At 45.0% G+C, this 14,420-nt stretch overlaps 1 protein-coding gene across 3 annotated transcripts in view; it reads right to left on the bottom strand.

Annotated features, from left to right (window-relative positions):
- GALR3 (galanin receptor 3) overlaps positions 1 to 14,420 on the bottom strand; it is a 333,989-nt gene that overhangs the window by 177,991 nt on the left and 141,578 nt on the right. The window contains exons 3-6 of one of the 3 annotated variants that reach the window (XM_085601386.1): positions 12,962 to 13,064; positions 12,737 to 12,878; positions 11,902 to 11,983; positions 10,967 to 11,092 (exon numbers count right to left, since the gene is read on the bottom strand). The gene's annotated coding sequence lies outside the window, so the exon portion shown is untranslated. Of the gene's footprint in view, positions 1 to 10,966; positions 11,157 to 11,901; positions 11,984 to 12,736; positions 12,879 to 12,961; positions 13,065 to 14,420 lie in introns of those variants that run through there. The other 2 variants (XM_085601388.1, XM_085601390.1) reach the window with 2 other exon arrangements.

The following is a 14,420-nucleotide window of genomic DNA, read 5'->3' as shown; positions in this document are numbered from 1 at the left end:
AGAGCTCGTCGGTGAAGTAAAAAGCGTAACTTTATGTACAGGGCGCTATTTCCAAGGAACGCAAACCAAGTTCTAAGCTAAGCGCTTCAATACTTGCAGCCTGTTGCAAGCTGCAGACGCTTCTAATCGACTTTCCCTCAAACAGCCTACAATGGAAGGGCCCTTCTGAGATTAATCTGCAGGGCCGGACTGGCCGTAGCGGGCATCAGGCGTTTTCCCTGTGGGCTGCAATGGTGGGGGACCATTTTTGGCCCCTGGGGGCCATTTTTGTTACCGGGGCCCAGCAATATCGGCCCTCGGTAACAAAATCAGCCGAAACTGGCCCTAACAAACAGCCTGGCCGCACTCCCTTGCTTCCCCTCAGGTGGGCCGGCCGAGCAATTTGCCAGGGCTGGTTTCGGTTCCCAGTCGTCCCTGTTAATCTGGCTCTGCCATAAGAAACAGAAGGTGCATTTTTGTGAATGTAAGCCAAGTTCAGCATTGGTTTAACAGATAACCCTACACATTTTCAATTACACGGCCGAGTCCTAATGCAGGACTCAAACACTTGTTGAACAATAAGGGCCTGATTACAAGGATAGGCGCTATTTATCTCACCTGGTAAATAACAATACCATGGGGTTCCGTATTTATCGGGTGCGATAATTAGGTACCATATTCCGTATTTCTGCAGAATAACATTCACATTTTGATGTTTATCGCACCAAAATCCGAATGTTCGGGTAATTACCGTATGGTTCTCCCCTCCCTATTAAATTTCGGGAGGTTTGAAATGCCAATATTTCACGAAGGTTTAAATATTTAACACATCCGATAATTATAGGAGGAGTTAAATACTTTCAAACTCGTAGTTCCACCTCTTGTATAAACAGAAGTTTGCGCATGGGTCGTAATATTACGAGTAACTCGTAAGAAGGCCCTTTAAGTCCATGCTCTTTGAGGGTTAGATTTTCGTTAAATCGAACTCCAAGACATGTATAAGGGAATACATTTTTAGAGCTTCATCTCGCTAATTTTTCAACTGAAACTGGATTTCTTGTTCCTTAAATTCGTCGCCTGAGTTTATCAAACACTGATAGTCAGATTATTAGCATTACAGTTAATAGTCAAAACCTCCTAGTGCATTGGCGTCCCCAGTTGTACAATCAAGTGCCACCAAATCATTGAATTAAAATAATGTACTTAGTTATAGGTGCCTTTTCAGAGGACTGGCCTTGTTAAGGCACTGCCTTTTACGCTGCAGAGTGTAGATTTCTCAGCCATTAAATTATACCAGTGCTTAACAATCTTTTATGATATATCCGTCAGGGCACCTCACATATCCTCGAACAGCGCATCACAAGGGTGATGCGAACAGTAGCAGAGTGTTTCAGGTCATCTGAAGGGGCCTGTAGGCTGAATACACGGCTAGTGTATCACTGGGTGGGAAATGCCAGGTCTGGATGGTTGTAGTGGTTGTGTATAATGATCAAGTGTGCTTGTGTACTTTGCTGCAAAGCATAAAGTCTGCAAGCTGCACACACCCTTCTTTACTTACTTTTGGAAATAGTAATACGGTTCTTACCCAACACGTGATTTGCGGCTTGAAGCTTGTAGTGCCTATGGGCTTTAGCAAAGCTGACTTGCATGGTATGTCCTTTAGTGAGAAAAATGCACTCACCCACAAACACACACAAATACGCACACATATCACACTGACACTTCCATCACACACGTGATGGCTATCCCATCCACCGTATTGCAACAGTATTTTATCTTACAGCACTTGCAATTCAGTGGAAGGAATATCCGTCGCGTTTGTGACAGAGTATCCCATCTGGCAAACTTTAAATCAGGCCCATAAACATATGAAAACACACAATCATCTACTCCTGACACACATACATGTGCACTAGAAACATACACACAATATACTATGTACATGTTAATACAAACATACGCACTGCGACTATTCTACATATAACAGAAAGGACATGAACACACTGCAAACGTCCCAAACACACTGGAGGGGCGATAACTCCTGCCCCCTGAGCAGGGCAGACTTCCCAGCATTCACCCCCAGAACTCACCCATCAGCTCTAGTGCGGACTGTGAATTCATGGGGCTCCTCCAGTAGGACTGTGCATGACCACCGCATGATCGCCTGGACACCTGGAGGCTTCTCTGGGCTGATTTTCAGCAGTCTCGTTGCTACTGTTTACTAGGCCCAGACAGCCAGAGGGAACTTTTGTGCCACAGTTTGAGGCAGGAAGAGAGGGCGGAGCTAGTAGCACTCTGGCGGGAGAACACAAGGCAAGAATGGTGAACAGGACGCCTCCTCTGCACCGAGCCACAGTGAAACTCCAGGGAGAAGGGATGAATGGTTCAATGCAGAATGCAGACTTCCTGACTGACAGAGGACTTGGACAGCTTCTCCCAAACCCTCATCTCTCTTGTAGACAGACACACGCACAAACGGAAGTGAAGTGGTTATGACAAACTGGCAGAAGAAACCTTTAAACGGGGGAGGCAGAGAGTCATATTCCCCTAAAGCAGACAGTAATAAAGACATTTTTAGGTCTCGCCTGGCGTAGGCTGCGTAGACATGCGCAGTCTCACTGGCGAGATTTAATGAGTTAGGGTAGATTTCACTAGAGGGGTTTAAGCCACGCCTCTCTTTTCCATTGGCTGGCGTCACCGTTTATGCTAAACGGTGGCCAGCCATTGGAAAAGAGCTTCCAGTGACGTACAGTTTTCTCTTTTAGAGCCGTCCAGGTTGGACTGGCTCGCTTGGTTTACGTTTGTGGTAAAATCTTTCTTATCTTTATGGGTTCATGTGTTTCAAACACATGGCCCTATAAAAACAAGAAACCTTTCATGGCAGAAGGAAAGCAGGCCGCATGGTTATTTTTGCATCGTGCTTAAAGTGACAGCGCAATGCAAAAATAAACAGTGGCTAACTGGCGAGCGCTTTTTTTTGCGTGCGTTTTTTCCTTGTTTTTAACTGTGCCTACTGTTTCATTGTCTTCATAAAAAAAATAGTAGTTGAGGATTCCATGATGCTTCGTCTGTGAAAACTGAAATGCAGAAATATATGTGAACTGTACCACTGGCAACCACGGGGCCTGTGCTGGTGAAAATAGGAACTCTAAGAATGGAAAGAGCTTCCACTTCCGTCATGGGATAGCGGTAGGGAGGTGGATTTTGGAGCATCAAATATGGATCGGCGGAAATATGACATCTTTTCCTGTCTGTGGTGAAGTATGGTCTCCGTGCAGAAAGGATGAGTTGCAGAAGGGACGTGTGGTTGCCGTTGCAGCGCTGTGAATCAGGTGGGAGAGCGGAGGTGTCACCACCTATAAAACTGAGTCAGGGTGAACGGTGCAGCAGTCAATTTGCTTGTTTGCTTGTTTGACTGTATTGTACAACGGAGTGTACTGAAAACCGCAACGAACAACTAACAATGGCAGCTCTTTCTGAGACAGGGCAACTTGAGATAAGCGAGCAAGCCGCTAGGCTAAGGGAAGGGTTCCTGGTAGCCTCGGGGTGGCTAGAAGGCACGTCAGATCTATGCAATGGGGCATTCTCGTCTAAGTAACTTGAGAGCCCTTCTCACGGTATAAACGATACTTCTGTACATAGTATCGAGAAAGCTACCGTTGTGGTACTAGTTTGGACTGGGGTAGCAACAACTGATATCAGGTGATGCTGGACCAGCATTTTCCTGAAGGTCACCCTGCTGAGATTAGGGCCGGCCTGAAGCATTGTCATAGCCAATAGGTCTCGGGCCTTGGCGAGATCTATTGTTGCTGGTTTCTCTAGCGAAGTGAGAAAAGAGGTGGCACGCGCGGACAGAAGATGTGCACGCGTACAGACAGGAGATGTGCACTCCGTACGCGTGCACATCTCTGGTCCCCGTCGGCTCGAATTACACAGCGCATGCATCTCGGCTTTCACCTTCCCTCCCCCGTCGGCTCCACGGAGCCAGCTTGTTCTCCTGTATACTTTGCCCTCCAGCCCCCACCTATCAACGGCCCTAGTCCCAACGTGCTTTCAACTAAGAGGCACGCTTCAAGGGGCACTGATTAAAGAATGTCGCAAAGTGACCCTCCTATGTTATGCTTAGCACGCTGTCTACATTACAGAAAGCCTCCACAGGCAGCTGTATCAGTATGTTCTTGTCTTTCGCTGCTGCTAGTAAATACTACTGAACATGCTTTCAAATTTGTGTTTTATAACTCTGACCTAGGATTGGCATTACGGTAATTTATTTTCATTACATTTACAGCAGCTCTCAAGTCTGGTTAAAAACTGCTGCACGTTTGACCGTCAGTGGGAGCCCATTGCTTTGTGCAGCTCGAGTGAATCTGTGCATCGTGGGGTGAGAGGTGCACTTGACAGATGTGATTTCCTTATGCAGGGTGTGGGCTAGTGTGGCGTGTTGGGTGAGTGCGCCAGAAGTATACGTCCAGGGCAGGAGATGTGCGTAGCTTTTGAACTCAGGCAGCACGAGATGAACTGAATAACAACAGGTACCGGTGTGCTCGTGCACGGACTGCAACCCAGCAGCTTTATTCATTGGCTTGGAAGTGGTGCTGCAACGAGGTGATTGAAGAGGGCCAGTTGAGGCTGCAAGGTAAATACGTTACAACAAACAAATGATGGACGGAATGCTGACAATGCAGACATTCTCCCCCAGTCAAAAGATCTGGGTTAAATCCATCGTTTTTTTGCCCACTACACCACCCCAGTTTAGACATGGCCATATGCAAATCAGTCTTGAACCCAGATCTCTTGACTGGGGGAGAATGTATGCATTGTCAGCATTCCGTCCATCATTTGTTTGTTGTAACGCTTTTCGCCCTAAGTGGGATGGGTATTCCCAGACGTGGGACCCGTGCTCACTACGCCACTGGAGTCAAGCTATCCTGGCTGATGACGGCTGATAGCCAGAAACCGGTCCTAGGATGCTTGATTCCGGTCCAGGGAAGACATGGCTTGGCAGTTCGGGCTGGACTGTTCCCATGAGGCACAGGGTCAAGACTGATTTGCATATGGCCATGTCTGAACTGGGGTGGTGTAGTGGGCAAAAGAACGATGGATTTAACCCAGATCTCTTGACTGGGGGAGAATGTATGCATTGTCAGCATTCCGTCCATCATTTGTTTGTTGTAACGCTTTTCGCCCTAAGTGGGATGGGTATTCCCAGACGTGGGACCCGTGCTCACTACGCCACTGGAGTCAAGCTATCCTGGCTGATGACGGCTGATAGCCAGAAACCGGTCCTAGGATGCTTGATTCCGGTCCAGGGAAGACATGGCTTGGCAGTTCGGGCTGGACTGTTCCCATGAGGCACAGGGTCAAGACTGATTTGCATATGGCCATGTCTGAACTGGGGTGGTGTAGTGGGCAAAAGAACGATGGATTTAACCCAGATCTCTTGACTGGGGGAGAATGTATGCATTGTCAGCATTCCGTCCATCATTTGTTTGTTGTAACGCAAGGTAAATACAGCACAGAAGCTAATGAGGTTTTGAAATACTTTTCGACCTCCACACTGTGCTGGTTGGCTTTCCCATGCTGCTGCTTGCTTTCCCTTCTGCACGTTTCAGTATGTAGTTGAATTCAGATTCATGCTGCTTGTAAGCACTTACTTACATTGTGCAGGGCTTTAAGTGGGATGAAAAATCTAGGGGGTCTCTCAAAGGGGCGTGGTCAATATGATTAAGGATGTGGATTGAAAACACATAAGCTAAACATCTGTGCTTAGCATAGTGTTGCCCGACTTGTATTTTACTGTTTCTGTCATTGCATCCATATATATGATACAACAAGTAACATCATACCTACAACCAGTCAGGACTATTGGCTTTGTCAATGGTTGTTACTTGCATAAGATAAATAAGCAGCGACTATGGCTTGTATATAATATTGAAAAAACATCTACTTACAGCCCTGGTGACACCACAACAATGCTGCTGCTCCTGAGTTTCAAACAGAGAAGGGAAATCCAGAGAAAAAATTACTCTTTAAAGGATTTCCCTTCCCCTACAACGCTCACCTGGCATGAAGTCATGTCGTAACTTCTCCACTAGTGAAAAGTGAACAGTGTGAGCTTGCGCACATCGATGTGCTCACCTGGCATGCTGTAACTTCTCCACTAGTGAGAAGTGTAACGATGCGCACATCGATGTGTCTGGTGTCACTGCAGTCCAGAACAAGCATTGAAAATGCAATAGGCCTTGCCTTTGATTAAGTTAAAGCCATTTGCTTTGCTAATGGTATTGTATAGCAAAGCAAATGACTAAAGGCGAGACCAATTGCATTTTTAATGCTTGTTATTTACTAGAATCAGCGCTGCCACCACAGACAGCCATCATACATGCCAGCATTTTAGAGCAGGCAAGTGGGCGATTGAAGAAGAAAAAAAAGAGTCGGGAGAAGATGACTTCCCTATTGATTTAGACTGAAGCAGAGGCAAGCTGTCTGAAACGGTCTATTGGCATGTACGGTGACAGGCAATCAGCATTCTATTTTTGGCAGTTTAATAACATAGCGCAAACAAAAACAGAGTTCTACACTCTTTTGTAAGCACTGTGCAAAACTGCCGAAAATTAAATATCGAGGTTTGTCACACCCTCTAATCTCCCCCTCCACAAATTAAGGGCAATGCGTTCCGGCTCAGGATAAATATTTCCAAGCCCAAGTTGCCTTGTTTCCAGCTGATCATGATTTGGCAATCAGAATCGGGTGGCTGTATGCAGGAATCGGGAGGCAGGAGAGTAGCTTTGAAATCACTAGCCTCCTGCCTGAAATGGGAGGGTTGGCAACAGGGTCAGCTTTAGCACTGGTGGCACCCGGTGCTTGTTGGCACCCCCAATGACCACCTCCGCCACGGACTTCCTCACTAACACCCTTTAACAGTGCCCCTCAAGTCTCCATAACCACTCTCTTTCCGATGCATTTAATTAGTTATATAGTGCCACTCAGACCAGTGTAGGGTGTCAGAGCACTTTGCATCACACACACAGTACACAGAGACATTCAATCAAACATGTGCAAATCACTGTATAGGAAATATTACATCAGCCGGAATACTACAAGGTGTAGGAGTCATAGGCCATCCATACTGGTCGGCAGTATAGTGTAAGAGTGCTTGATCTGGAGAAGCGCACACTCAGAATCGATAACGAAACACCATAATTGGGGGTTCTCAATTGATAAGAAGAATCAATTTCTACTCAAATTAATCCTTTTGGCAACATTAATCTATACTTTGCAGTGTGAATGCAGTTCTTTGATGACAGTTAATAATTCACTGTTCTATATTGGGATTTTAACTTATAAACTGCAAGTAACAAAAGGATGTCCCTTAGAAAAGCAGTAACCCAATGACCTATTTACATTATATGCACTTCGTGATCTGCACGGTACACGCTCTTTGGAGCAGGCATACGAATTCTCTGTGTTTTTTTATGATCAGTCAAAAACCTCAACTAGACAAAACTCCGATTTCTGTCCAGGAAGAACATTACTATCTTGACATTTTTATTGTTGCCTGGAAATTGGTGGAGGCGAAGAACTAGGCAGCAGTTGCTTTTAAAACCAAAACACTTGCAAACATGGCACCCCCTTAAGTCAGCACCTGGTGCGGTGGCACCGGTCGCACCGCCCTAGAGCCGGCCCTGGTTGGCATGTATGAGCCATTCCCATGAGGCTAATCCCTGAACCATGCTCTGGGGTCTCAAGGCATGTAAACAGAGCGCTCTCAGTGAACACACAATTGTCATATGCAAGGGGAAAAGAAAACAGGGCACGAGAGCCTGCTCACTAGAGTCATACCAACCCTACGTCATCACTGAACTGGAAATATAACTTTCTAAGTCACAGCTATCTTAGATCACTGCATCATAATAGGTAAGAAAATTCATCCCCAGACATTTCTTTCGTTCCATCACGCAGCAGGAAATCCTAGATGTTTTTAGGGATTTCTATCCTCATTTTGTCACTGCACGAGATTTTTAAAAAATCTAGGCAATTCTATCTTTAGTGTTACAGCATCACTGCACGGGATAAATAACATTCTAAGGCAGTGCTCTCCGGTAACACTGCGTCACTGCAGGGATTAAAACCATCTACAGACATGTATATTCTGCTATACAAATGCAAGGGATACAGAACTACCACAGGCATGTCGCTCTCACTGAATCGGTGCCCAGAATTAAGGACATTCGCAGACATTTCTCCCCTTCGACGGCACTGTAATCCACTGGGAAAGTGCCTGATTTCACTGCATCGCGCAGTGGGCTGAACGCTATCCCAGATATTATTATACCCGCACAGAATAAAAGACAGCTTCAGCTACTCCTATCATAAATCTTAACACATCACTGGACAGAAATGAGATTGTCCGGGCGCGGTCACCCTTCCATGCCATGGACACTGCATCACTGAAGGGACTAAAGGACATCCCAAGACATTTCTAGCCTCAGGGTGCCTACATCGAAGAACACCCCGGGCATTTCTACCCTTCTGTTCTTGGCACCGTGCAGATGCAGCGAATCTACACTTCTGTCTCACTGAGCCACCCCACAGGAGAAATAAACCCAGACAATGTTATCCCAGCTCGCCGGGACACTGTGCAGTAGAAAGGGCATCTCCCTGCATTGCTATTATCTCATGTATCAATTGGTGCAATAAAGTACATCCCCGGGCACTGCTATCCTTCAGCCTCACACTTATGAAATAAAACAGACACGTATGGACCCTCACAGACGTTTAACACATGTATAATGTAAAATATCCAGCAAGCACAAAAAACATTCTGAGGGCAAATGGCCCTTGAAAAGGGCCAGAGCTTCTCCGCCTGGTCGGCTGGAGCGTGTAATGCTAAAATCCATACATTTTGGCACTATATGTATACACTTTTCTCTCAACTCAAAGAGTGAAGGAAAATACATTTGATACAACTGGAACTATAGACACTAATGAGGGGATGCCGGGCTCTTCAGGACAGAAGACTGTGAGAAGTCAAAACACACAGGAGGGTCAGAAAGGAGTGTTTAAATACCAGGTGTACACATCTCCTGTCTATAACACACATGAACCAAAGATTCACGCTTTCTGTTGGTATGATCATAAACCTCAATGGTTGGATTGCACATCTAGCATGGTCTTAAGGACGGAAATCCTCACCCACCCTTGGGTGGCATGCTTTATCAAAGGATTCCTCCTCAACGACTCGCAAGGGCTCATGGTGTTGGCTACAACCTACACCGAGGGAGAAGGAGCTATTTGAAGGATGGTTCAGCTAGGTCCCTGAGAGAGCTAGAGGTGTGGGTATGTACTGCAGAGGGCAAATATGGAAGGAACATAAACTAAAACTAACTCTTGGTGGATCGGTTGCTAACATTCTGTATCCCCAAGGGATAGGATTAAAACTAAGAGGCGACTAACACCTTCAACACAGTTGTTATGCAGTGGTCGACATGTTTCTGCCTCATTGAAACCCCCCAAAAAAGGTGTACGGCATTCATCAGGACCATATGTATAGTCACTCTGAGATTAGTGGAGAAATGCAATGTTTCATTTGTAGTAAAAGTAAAATGAGTATAACCAGTTATCCACAGAACCGTAGCCACGGAAGCTGTTTAACCGGGCAGATAAGGCATTGTACAGCGTACCCTAAAGTCAAAGGTATGTACGCCCCAGCCTGAATGACTCGAGTTGACACACACACACGACGTTTTGGAGGTGAAGACAACAGTGGACATTGCCACAGTCTTGTGGAAGACTGGATCTACTCATTTAATGTCCTATATCAAACATTGCGTTTTTACACTAATGGCAAAGTGACTATACACATAGACCTGAAGAATGTCGTATGACTTTTTACGACATCAATGAGGCAGGTGCTGGCTGACTCATGCATACTGAGTGGGTGGAAGGTGCTGCTTTCCTCTTAGTTTCAATCTTATCTCTTGGGGATATACAATAAATCCAGTTACCAATCCACCGTGAGGTAGTTTTAAATTATGTTTCTTCCATATTTGCACTCTGCCCTACCCACCCATACCTCTAGCTTACAAAGGGACCCTGCTAAACGATCCTTTCAAAGAGTTCCTTCCCCCTCCGTGGAAGTTTTATCCCACACCACAAGCCCTCGTGAGATGTGTGAGGAGGAACCCTATGATGAAGCATGCCACCCAAGGGGCGAGGGTCTTCATCCGTAACAGAGGAATCTGTTGCTAACAAGAGACACAGAGAGATTTACAATCCAACCAATGAGGCTAATATCATCCTCATAGTCCACATGCATCCTCGGTTATGTGAAGGATCATGGCATCCATACCGACATGGCCGGCTCCACGTTACATGGTACAAACAACAACGCAAGGTTAGGAAGTAGAAATGTTGGTGCAACTACACACCCGGAGCTGTCCTTCAATACTCCTTCCGAGCTCCTTGCACAATTCTTGTACGTCCAAAACTGTTTCTTGCTTTCAGAGGCTTGATCCTGCAACAAATCTTTAGAGGAGAGTGCGGGGAACAAATTGGTTTGAACAACATTTATAGCAGCACCACTGGTTTTAGACAAAGCAGCTTTTCAAGCCGCAGAGTCAGCGAAGGCATGTCCTTGAGACACTTCATCAGAAGAAGTCTGGTGCGCTGCACATTTAACAACCGCACTTTTCTACAGTAATAGTAAAGCGTTCAATAAGTGTTGGACATGCAGGCATTCTTTATTGGGGTACCTGCAGAATTTTAGAACCCCCTCCGCATCGAGAGAAGGCCAAAGTCATGCAAGGCTCTGAATAAATACTTCGCATCAGGCAAGCGGTGGCTGTGGACCTTTTAATATATCGGACATATAGCGGAACTGGGAACCAGCTGACCACCATAATTTATAAGCATAATCCATCAACAAAATACTCTAGTTCACAGTTTGGCATTCGACAACATGTTGCTTTATTACATGCTCACTTACATAAGACGATACCGAGGTTCTCTCTCCGTGCTAGTGGGCGGCAGACACGCTGGGTGAAGGTAGGGCAATGGATTACGGTGATATAGGAGGCAAATAGCAACAGAATTTCGTACTGGGACAATCTGGCTGTAGAAAAGTGCCGAGTATTAGTGGAAAGGAGAAGAGCAGCAGAGTAGGGAACAGCAACAATCATGGTGGAACTCTACACAATTTTTCCAGATGCTTGAACACGATGGGTGCAGCAGCTACAGAATGGAGGCACGGAGAATCGTATGACGTTGTCTGTTTTCTGATCCCCATGATCCTGCACCAGTACCTCAACAACCAAATTTATTATTATTAATCCATCACATTCATGACAATACGGGGTAAATCGTTTTGCAAAATGATGGAGCCCATGAGCAGGGAGAGAGGCAATAGCCTGCTTTATTTAAGGTAAGGCGTGCCTGGCCTCTCTAGACCACAACAAAGGTTCGGGGACACCCTTTTAAACAGAATTCTGTAGGGGCTCTGCCATAGTGTCATACACAAGGATCTACTGTCTGTGGTACCCAGCCATACCCAAGAAAAGAATATAAGTTGTTACTACACAAACCAATACTTTGCATGCTTTTAGTGCGAAGTTTTAACTTCGCAAATACCATTACAATGCACGTTTTTAGTGCGCATGCTTTTATTTCGCAACTGCTTAGAAATTTAATAAAAATGCTTTTACTTCGCAATAAAATATAACGCATACAACTACAATGCATTCATAACTAGAGCAAAAGTTCTGACTTCGTCCTGCTTGCTACCTTTCTTCGTTTACTTTTTTTCTTCCATTTACAAATATGTTACTTTTCTACTCCTCACTAATCCAACTATCCTCCCTCCACTCACCTTCTATTGAGAAGTACCTCGACAAACAAATAAAGTAATCTTTTTAAAGGTGTTACCTGTACAGCGGTCTTCTATGCTTCTCGTCAATAGAGCGTCGATCCTCCAAATGACGTTCTTACGTCTACGTTCTTCATTTTCCTAAAATATGAAAAAGGCCAATTGTGTCATTTCAAACCATTGATAAACCGTGGGAAAATCAAGTTTTATTTACACACAATGTTATTTTGGCATTACAAAACATAATTTTAAACATTTCTGTTAATGTGTCTTTTTTTCACCATTTATCGTAGTTTAATTTTTCTTTCCACTTACACTCTGCACTTTTAATTTAATATTCCATTCACTTATTTTCCCTCTTTTTTAACATTGTTCTTAATTCTAAATCTAATCTTTATCTGTTGCTGATGGCAGTTCAATGCCATCACAGTCCCTACCCAGCATGTTTTAAACTGGTCTCAACATGTACCAGGAAACCCTCTATTCATCACCAGTTTATTTGCATATAGAACATACTGCTCTTGCGGATACGTGCACCTTTGATTAATTTCAATAATACCCATCTACCATATATTTATTTTGCAGACATGTAAAGTATAAGAAAACCCTTAGTGAGCATACTTGTAAACTGCATATTGCTCGCCGCTCACTACTGCAGGTGCATTTACCTAGTGTGCTATAAGTATGCCCCATAACCACAACTCGGTCACCGACCTACGGACCACAGAGACACAACTATGGCCTTCCTCTTGCTACCTTTCTTGGTTTTCTTCTTCTCTTTTAAATATCTTTTTATTTTTATTTTCGGCACTAATGAGAATAACCAGCGTCATCTCACATCACATTAGACAGTTCATCGACTAACGTAATTCATTATTTTTTAAATTTTCTCACCTGTACAGCTAGGTTGCATGCTTCTCTTCCTCATTTTCCCGAACTTCCTTATGACGTTTTCACGTTGATGCGTATACGTTGCGTAGTAGCGGTATTTGGTTAGTAGAAGCATGCCTAGTTAAAGCATGCGTAGTAATGGTACCTGCGAAGTAAAAGATGCGTACAAATGGCAATTCGAAGTAGTGGCCGCGTAGTAATGGTAGTTTACCTCAAGAATGTTCTTACCTGGGAAACGATCACCGTGGCTTTTTCTAGCAGACATTTCATGGCCCAGACAATGCACCCCGGGAAGGAAAAACTGCAGTTTCTCCTTTGAAGCCTTATGAACCTACAATGAAAATTCAGCAAGAGGACAGACCGAGTCATCCTTGCAGTGGTCTGGGGTAACAGAGGCAAACAAGAGATTTCCAACATACTAAAGTACGCCCCTGAGAAAGACCAAAGTGTACACATTCTTCTTTAAGGATTGGGAAAAGATATAAGTAGACTGTGTCAAGCCTTGCGGGAGCCTCCATCATTTAAGCTGCGATCAGGGCCGGACTGGGAACAGAAACCAGCCCTGGCTATTCAGTTGGAAGAGGCAACCACTGTATTGGGTACCTTGGGGAGATGTACCCCACATCATTGGCCCGTGTGGACCATAACATGGAGGGTGCATGTGAAAGCAATCCTTCTAATTCTGTAGACATTTCATGGTTATTGGTAACAGGATAACAATCTGTTTCCATTAGCAGTGCAAGGCCTTCATCCTTCCCGTTGTGAGGCACATCGTATTCGACTCCATTGGGAGTACATGAAACAGTGCAATTAAGTTTGCATAGGATAGCTCAGTCCAATAGATAAGCAGCTCAATAAGAACGCATGCTTATCTGTGATGAAACCAAGGCTGATGGAAGCATGGTCAGAAGCGTGGTGTGGAACACACCAATTTGGAATACTATCTGCATCCATGAACATCCCGAGAGAGGTAATGAAAGGAATTCAGAAATGTTCAGGGCAGAGCAGCTTGGTCCAGTAACAATAAGACAAGTAGTGCGTTTACCATTCATCAAACAATCAACATAGGGACAGTCTGGTCTACACGAATCATGGTATTCAGAGAACATCCTTCACCTCTTGGGCTGGCCTAGTAATCCGGATGACAGTTCTGTATGACCTGATAAATTTGAGTGGGTCAGTAGTGCAAGGCACATCTGAAGCACATTAGGACAATCCATTTTCCAATGCCTCGATGCAGGCAAAACATGACCCTCCCGCACATGGCACACAAAAGGTGATGGGATGAACACTTGCAATAAATATAACCACTGGCAATCACTCCGGGTAGCATTCCAACCCTTCGCTTTTTTGCCCACCATGCTACCTCAGATAGGACCCAGCCATATGCAAATCAGTCTCCTTCTAGCTCCAAAAGATAAAGTCCAGCCTGAACTGCCATGCCAGGTTCTCCCAGAACCGGTACACAAGCAACCCGAGATTCTGTTTATCCTGATTGGGGCTCATCAGTCAAGTGTAGCTTGGTTCCAGTGGCACAGAATGCATGGGCAAACGAACGGTGGGTTGGAATGCTAACCCGAGCGACTGCCAGTGGTTAGAATTATTGCAAGCATTCCTCCCACCACCTTTTGTGTGTTTGATGTACTGCCGTAAGTGGCAAAGGTATGCCAGACGTGGGTCTTGTACT

Source organism: Triturus cristatus, chromosome 4_2 (assembly GCF_964204655.1).
Source record: "Triturus cristatus chromosome 4_2, aTriCri1.1, whole genome shotgun sequence".
Classification (NCBI taxonomy): domain Eukaryota; kingdom Metazoa; phylum Chordata; class Amphibia; order Caudata; family Salamandridae; genus Triturus; species Triturus cristatus.
This window is presented reverse-complemented; position numbering and strand designations above follow the sequence as displayed.